This window comes from Astyanax mexicanus, chromosome 1, assembly GCF_023375975.1.
Source record: "Astyanax mexicanus isolate ESR-SI-001 chromosome 1, AstMex3_surface, whole genome shotgun sequence".
Classification (NCBI taxonomy): domain Eukaryota; kingdom Metazoa; phylum Chordata; class Actinopteri; order Characiformes; family Acestrorhamphidae; genus Astyanax; species Astyanax mexicanus.
The window spans coordinates 21509743-21515811 of record NC_064408.1 but is presented as its reverse complement, the minus strand read 5'-3'; positions in this window follow the sequence as shown (position 1 = coordinate 21515811).

Here is a 6069-nt window from a genome sequence, read left to right as displayed (position 1 = left end):
AATGCAAACAACCAGGGCTGCCTTGATATTTATTTCACTGCCATGTATTACTGGTGGGATTTAACATTTGTAAATAATATAACATGACAGAGGGTTAATACAGGTATTGTCTGAGCTACTGTCAATAACTGCATGTAGTGAAGAAGATGAAATAAAATACTTCCAATTTTACAATGAGGACATGGTGTCCTCTGTTGGACAATGCATGTAATTACAAAATAAATGTATTCACTGTGTGGCCCACTACATTTTATACATTTTAATTACTTGAATGACTTCCAAGCACATTGAAATTTTGTACTGCTTGCACTAAATACTGCTCTACTGTCACTACTGTCCACTTAAAGAGCCACTGAACCCTGAGACATATTTTTATTTTCATTGAATAGCTGAATTGACCAGTATTTCCATTAAATAGCTGAAATGTTTCTTTAAAGTAATGAAACATACCAGTCCTGCTTTCGAATTTTATAAACCATTCGTAACCTTTAAAAAACGCTTTTAATGTGGTAATGTCCGCCTCTGCAGCGCCCTCTCAGGTTCAACTGTGCTATAGGCGAGGATGATGTGTCCGTGTATTTTTGTACATCACATTATGCAAATCAATTAATCACTGATACCACTCTCCTGCTAATGTCCAATCATCTCACTGCTATCAGAGGCACACTGCTGCTGCAGCTCAGCCAATTAGCTCTCCCACCTGCCCCGCCCCTAAACCCATACATCACCCAGTGCCCCGCCCAAACTACCACTCTCCCATTTTTTAGCCTTTTTCAAAACTGTCCTGAGGGTGGCGTCAGCTAAACTCAGGGGGGTTTAGTTACCCTTTAAGGGTTTGTCTGACCACCAGAGGAAGTGAGTCCCACCTGCCCCGACCCTAAACCCATACATCACCCAGTGCCCCGCCCAAACTACCACTCCCGTTTTTTAGCCTTTTTCAAAACTGTCCTAAGGGTGGAGTCAGCTAAAATCAAGTGGGTTAGTTACCCTTTAAAGGTTTGTCTGACCACCAGAGGAAGTGAATCCCACTTGCCCCACCCCTAAACCCATACATCACCCAGTGCCCCACCCAAACTACCACTCCCATTTTTTAGCCTTTTTCAAAACTGTCCTGGGGTGGAGTCAGCTAAAATCAAGGGGGTTAGTTACCCTTTAAAGGTTTGTCTGACCACCAGAGGAAGCGAGTCCAAAATAAATAAATGGGTTCCTATGGAGCAATTGAGCAAAATCAGAGTTTATAAATATTTAATAATATTTATACTGAAAATATGACGAATTTTCTCATCTCAAAACAATATCAAGTGTTTCAGCACAGCATACTTATTTTTTTTTTTTTTATACTCTTTATTTATTCACAATTTTGAGATACAAAACAACCTAACACAGTGTTCAAAAAATGGAACAAATAACAAGGTGAGTGACAAAGCTAAAAGGGAAAAGGGGGAGGGAAAAAAAAAAAAAAAAAAAGACACGAGGTCACAGAATAGCTGGGTTTGACAATTCCATATACTTACTTTAAATCAAAAGTCAATATGGGCTATCTTTCAGTTTGGTTAAATAAACTCTCCATTTACCCCATCTTTTTTCTCCCAGTTCTTTCTGGAGTCTTATTGAAAAGGTCATCTGTTCTAGAAGGTGCATTTGTTTAACAATGGAGATAAAAGTACCAACTGTAGGAGCTTTTTTTTTAAGCCAGCATTTGGTAACGGCCTTCTTGCTTGCGGCTAATAGAATCTTTAGGAGATACATGTCATCATTACTCAGACCATCTGGAAAGATACAGAGATACATGCATGTGAAAGTTGTGTTAATGCCAAATCCCAGAATTCTTGCGACAATCGCAGCCACGTCCTTCCAAAAAGACTGAATGAAGGGGCAAGACCAAAAAATGTGTGCATGATCAGCCAAGATTGTTCCACAGTTCCTCCAACACTGTAATTGAGTGCCAAGCTGTTTAGATTTCTGTTTAGGAGTGATGAAAAACCTAATTAAGTTCTTCCAACAGAAATCTCTCCAATCCAGTGAACATGTAGTGGTTGACTGTATTTTCCAGGCTGTCAGCCACATATCCTCAGTTATTTCAATTTTCAGCTCCTTTTCCCAACGATGTTTTACATAGTCAGTTGAATCCTTTTTCAATATTATGATGCCATTGTATAACTTGCTTATAAGGCTTTTCATATTTCCAGAGTTATAAGCATTAATGAATACCTGGATTACAATTGGCAGTTCACTAAAATGTGGACCCTTTATCTTTTTATGAAAGTAATTGCGGAGCTGTAAATACCTATAGAAATCTTGACTACTCAACCCATGTGACTTACATAAAGAGGCAAAACTATTTAGTTCCCAGTCTTTTACTATTTTACATAATGCAGTAATACCGGAGCCAGTCCATTGCTTATATCTATGGTCTAGTAATGCTGGCATAAAATCAGTATCATAGGCTGGCCACCTTAGTAGTTTAATTTCTTTTTGGAGTTGGAAATGTTTAACCACCTCTCTCCACACTTTCAATGAGAGATTCACCCATTGGTTTGCCGTCTGTAGTAAGTCCTTTTCCCTGCCTACCAAACCTAATAGTGACTGTATGGGCATGTCTTTCAAGGATAGCTCCATTGTTTTCCATTTGGCTTCATAAGATGGGTTACACCAACACACAAGTGGTCTCAGTTGGGCTGAGATATAGTAATCCCTAAGAGATGGGAGGGCCATGCCTCCACTCTCCCTTGGCAAATGAAGGGTACTAAGTTTAACTCTTGGTCTTTTTTTCCCCCAAATGAATCGGGAAATATACTTATTCCAATTTCTGAATTGGTTCAGAGGTATTTCTACCGGGAGAGACAAAAAAAGATATAACAATCTAGGCAGGATGTTCATTTTAATGGTTCTAACTCGGTCACCGAAACCTAAAGGAAGCAGGTCCCATCTATTTAAGTCATTGCAAATTTTCTTGGTAATGTGGTTGTAGTTAAGATCAAATAACTGCGACAGATCTTTGGGTATATATACTCCTAAATATTTGATATGGGAAAGATGCCAATTAAAATTTAAATTTGGACCAAATTCTTGAGGGGGGGTAAAGTTAAATGTTAAAACCTGTGTTTTATGAATGTTAAGGACGTAGCCTGAGTACATCCCGTATGTTTTCATCATATTCAGCAACAGAGGCAACCCTGACTCTGGGTCCATTATTGTAAGCAGCACATCATCAGCATACATGCTTATTTTATACTCCTCTCCTCCCACTAATATACCTTTTATACTTTTCTCTTGGCGTATGGCTTGCGCCAAAGGCTCGATAAAGATATTAAAGAGGCTAGGGCTAGCAGGGCAACCCTGTCTACATCCCCGTTGTAACATTATAGTATTAGAGAGGCTACCATTAATCTTTATTCTTGCTGTAGGGGAGGAGTACAGTACTTGAATGCAACGTATAAAATCTGCACTAAATCCAAATCTGTCCATTACGAGATAAAGGAAATCCCACCTGACCGAATCAAAAGCCTTCTCGGCATCTAGACTGAGGACAATAGAACTTATCTTCTCTTTATTAATTTGTTCAATAACATGCAAGGTTCTCCTTATATTATCTTGAGCCTGCCTGTCCTTTATGAATCCTGTTTGATCCTCGTCTATCAAGAAGGGCATTACAGTTTCCATCCTCTTTGTCAGAATAGAGGCATAAATTTTATAATCTGCATTTAGGACGCTAATAGGTCTATACCCTGTGCAGTCTAACCTGTCCTTTCCCTCTTTTGCAATAACTGATATGTAAGCCTCTTTCCAAGAGGGAGGGAGAAAACCCTCTTTCATGATATAATTAAAACAGGATTCCAACACAGGAAGGAGGTGTTCCTTTGTAGCTTTATACCACTCCGGAGGGTATCCATCTGTACCTGGTGATTTATTGTTATTCAGTCTTGCTATAGCCCTATCTATCTCTTCCTGTGTTATGGGTAAAATAAGTTTATCATTGATTTCTTTGCCTACTGTAGGTAGGTCTAAAGAATTGAGAAATTCGGTGATTTCGTGTCTGTTAGTCTCATACGGCTGAGAGTATAAAGACTTATAATATGCTTCAAAGGTTTTTTCTATATCATCCGGATTGTTAAGAATTTTATTTGTGGTGGGGTCCTTTATCCTATGGACAGCATTTTCTGCCTGTTGTTTTCTGAGCCTCCAGGCCAATAGTTTCGTTGCCCTGGGTCCTGCCTCGTAATACCGCTGTTTCATAAATCTAATATTCTTCTCTACTTCCTCACTTAATATTTTATCTATTTCCTGTTTCACAGTTCTGATTTGAGATATGATATGCTGACCCTTAGTTACAGTCTGCTGTTGTTCTAGCTCTCTCAATTTTCCTTGCAATGCCAGCAGGTTTAGATTTTTTACCTTTTTCCTCTGTGCTGCCCTAGCTATTATCTTTCCCCTGAGGACAGCTTTAGCTGCGTCCCATAATATACAGGGATTAACATCTCCTTTATCATTGTCCTGTAAATACGCCTGTAAATCAGATACCATAGATTCTTTAAACATTGGGTCATTTAATAGGCCAACATTTAACCTCCATAATGTATTACGCCGTCTACCATCCAAATGTACATTTAAGTAAACCCCTGAGTGGTCCGAGAGATCCCGCGAACCTATTTTACAATGCTTCAATCTATGTAAGTCCCTAGCAAACATTAAGAAATAGTCTATTCTTGAATGTAAGGCATATCGTGCAGAGTAGAAGGTGTATCCTGGATCTGATCCATGTATTGAACGCCAAACATCATTCAAACCTAGGTCTTTAATTACCTTATTTACATATTTTTCGACTGGGTTTCTCCTTCTCTCTTTATTTGTAGTATCTAATGCAGGATTAAGGAGCAGATTAAAGTCTCCTCCGCATATAAGGGTGCCATATGTTTCTAATGTTATAAGATTGAATACCTGTTTAAAAAAAGAGGTATGGCTCCCTGGGGGGGCATATATATTGAATAAAGTTATTTCTTTTTGGTCTATTTTTCCTTTTACTAAAACATATCTGCCCTCCTTATCTTTTGTTTCAGATACCAGTTCAAACCTAACAGAGTTTGAAATAAGGATAACAACTCCCCTTTTCTTCCCATTTCTATATGATGAGAAAAATGCATTCCTATATCCCATTTTTCTTAGTTTGTCATGCTCGCCATCTGAGAGATGGGTTTCCTGCCAGAAGATTATATCTATCTTCTCCCTTTTTATTTTAGCTAACATTTTGCTGCGTTTGATTGGATTATTTAGCCCATTTACATTCAGAGAAAGAATATTATATCTTTGATAATGCATCAATTTCACATTGGCATAGTTGTTCTTGTGCCATCCCAGACCTCGAAACACTAACACAATCAAGCAAAACCAGGGAACTATAATACAGAAACTGAACTTCCAACAAGAAAGGTCCTATGTCGCCTTCAATGGTGAGGGAAATAGCCACCGTGTGGGGTCCCTCTTTTAGCAGAGTTAAAGAAAGAAAAAAAAAAAGGAAAAATATTTTGTGGCTCTCTGTCTATGATACCTGGGTGTCAGCCGGTGTTGTTATCCAAATGAGAAAAGAAAGAGGAAGAGAGGGATTGCGGCTGAACCGCTCATCCATCTCCAGCTGCCGCACCGGTGTCCGTTCGACGGTACTCCTGCAGTTTCTCCCGGATCTGCCGCTGGAACTGTTTTTTCCCTCCACCATGCCGGATCTCCCACGGTAAAAGTCGAGACAGCGTTTTCTCCGTAACTACCTCGTGCTTTGGCCCACGGGAGACCTCCCCCACGTGGAATCCTCGTTTTCTCAGATCTTCGGCCGCCTGCTCCGCACTGTTGTACATAACCGTACCCGTTTTAAGAAAGACGCGCATTCTGGTTAATGGAGTTTGGAAACGTATTCCCTTTTCCCTCAACGCCTTCTTGATGGGTATGTACTCTTTCCTCTTGTTCTGTACGTCCGCTGCGTAATCGTGATCAAAATATACTCGCTTGTTAAGGACACTGACCTCCTTCTTCCATGCCGTGTAGAGAATCTTTTCTTTAACTGAGAAACGGAGGAAGCGG